Source organism: Engraulis encrasicolus, chromosome 23 (genome assembly GCF_034702125.1).
Source record: "Engraulis encrasicolus isolate BLACKSEA-1 chromosome 23, IST_EnEncr_1.0, whole genome shotgun sequence".
Lineage (NCBI taxonomy): Eukaryota > Metazoa > Chordata > Actinopteri > Clupeiformes > Engraulidae > Engraulis > Engraulis encrasicolus.
The window spans coordinates 20,875,466-20,877,965 of NC_085879.1; the positions used below are offsets into that span (position 1 = coordinate 20,875,466).

A 2,500-nucleotide genomic window follows, 5' to 3' on the forward strand; every position below is an offset into this window, starting at 1 on the left:
GTTCCTGTACCTCTTGTTGTGTTAATGTGCCCACAGCTCTCCTCATCCCCCCATCAACACTCCACGCTGGCCCTGGCAGGCTCGAGTGTAAACAACATGAAGGTGAACTTTACCCTGACACTGCAATGGGGCCTGAGGACCCCTCTCAGGAGATGAGAGGATGGACAAGAGCGCAATCAAAGCATAAATAACATCTATGGAGGGAGAGGGAGGAGAGAGAGAGAGAGAGAGAGAGAGAGAGAGAGAGAGAGAGAGAGAGAGAGAGAGAGAGAGAGAGAGACAGAGAGAGAGAGAGATGCACATGGCTGTTGGAGTAAGACTGGAAAGGAGAGATGGAGAAAGTAGGTATTGCAAGAGAGAGTGTGAGAGAGAGAGAGAGAGAGAGAGAGAGAGAGAGAGAGAGAGAGAGAGAGAGAGAGAGAGAGAGAGAGAGAGAGAGAAGAGATAACTACAGAGAGATAGATATTGAAGTCAGGATAGGGAGAGAGAGACATAGCCTAAAAGTGAGAGAGGATGAAAAGAGTAAAATGGAGTCAGAGAAGGAGGAAGAGTAGGAGAAACAGACAGCCAGACAGAAAGAAAGTCAGAGAGAAATTCAGACAGCCAAAGAATGTGGGCAAGAAAGGTAGATATAAAATAAGATGAGAGAAAGAGTGAAGTGCGAGAGAGAAAGTAATAAAGAAAGAACTGGAGGGGTAGATATATAGAGAAAGAATTTGAGCGAGAAAGAGAGAGAGAGAGCGACAGAGAGAGAGATAGAAAGAGAGAAAGAGAGAGAGAAATGGAGCAAGAGAGAGAGAGAGTGTGAGAGAGAATAAAAGATAGAGAGAATGAAAGAGAGAGAAGAGAGAGAGAGAGAGAGAGAGAGAGAGAATGAAAGATAGAGAGAATGAAAGAGAGAGAGAGAGAACAAAAGAAAGAGAGAAATGGACCAAGAGAGAGAGCAAGAGAAGGAGAGAAGAGTATGAGAGAGGGAGTGAGAGTGAAAACATTCCGTCTCTCTGAGGGGACATCATGATTGCACCATCAGAATGAATAACATGAGAGGGGAGATGAAGAGGCCGAGTGAAAGAGGAAAATCAATAAAGGACAGTGCACACATGCACACAGACTCAGACTCCCATACGCACCCGACCCACACACACAGACTCCCACACACACACCACACTCACTCACTCACTCCCACACTTTGTCTTTAAACATACCCTCCTCTGAACATACGTAGTTATGGATGTCTACTCACGTACGCCCGTATGCACACAAATGGGTGTGTGGGTATGCGCTCAAGCACGCAGGCACATACACAGGCAGGCAGGCAGGTACTCACGCGCACACTCACACACATACACACACACACGTACAAGCACGCAAATGCGAACACAAACGCACAGCCTTAAATATACAGCGCTCAATGACTACAAAGGCTCATGGTCAAGTGCACATACAGTATAAATACTGCATATACAGCACACCCACGTAAATACTTCATCTTTCAAATCTATGTGTGTTTTCTCCCCCCCCCCCTCTCTCTCTCTTTCTCCACTGTTTTCTTTTTCAGGCAAGTCATGGTGTCTGTCCTAACCAGGGGCCTTAAACACCGCAACAATGGTGTTGGAGATGAGACTCATACAGGACTCAAAGCAGGAGGCAAGGAAGTATGAATATAAAGAGCAGCAGAGAAACGAATGATTGAATTCAAACGAGGAATGAGTGTGGAAGAAAAAAAGGTTCAAAGCACAATGCAGTGAGAAAAAAAAGAGAAAAAGAGAAAGTGAGAAAAGCACCGCATGCAGTATGTGAAGGATGGAAGAGGGAGGGTAAGGGGTGGATGTGGAGGAGTGGAGGAGGTGAAGATTCACTTGCACCGGAGTGGGAGCCAGAAACAGGAGGACATGTGTGGGGCTGGAGGCAGGGCTGGGGTTACCTTAACAGGTAGTGTGGTGGGTGGCTGGTAATTTGTATGAGAATTCTGCATAAAGTTGGTTGGGTGTACCTGGATAGATTGGTGAGTGGGTAATTGGTTGAGGGGGGAAGGGATAGGGTTAACTGGACAGGTACTGTAGACTGGGGTTACCTGAAGAGGTAGGGTGGTACTGGTAGGTGGTTATTTGGCTGAGAATGCTGCATAAGATCAGTTGGGTTTACCTGGATATATTGGTGAGTGGGTAATTGGTTGAGTGGGGGAAGGAATAGGGTTAAATGGACAGGCACTGTAAGAAGGACTGGTGACTGGTTGGAACATAAGGTGATTCCCAGGACAGGTAGATAGGTGGTTGGGTGGTTGGTGGGATCTACCCGGACCGGTTCTGTAAGACTGGTGGGTGGGTGATTTTGGTATTCGGTTGGCTCGAACAACGATAGGTAGGGTGGATGGGGGTAAGATGGTGGATGATAGCTTGGAATGGATTGGAGGATGGTAGGATAGGTAGGACAGACAGAGTGGTCATTACCTGGACAGAAAGGGCAGGTGATAAGTTGCCTGGAAGTGTAGGGCGGGGTG

At 47.1% G+C, this 2,500-nt stretch overlaps 1 protein-coding gene across 1 annotated transcript in view; it reads right to left on the minus strand.

The window, feature by feature from the left end:
* unc5a (unc-5 netrin receptor A) overlaps positions 1-2,500 on the minus strand; it is a 302,233-nt gene that overhangs the window by 128,407 nt on the left and 171,326 nt on the right. The gene's annotated exons all lie outside the window — the stretch shown is intronic.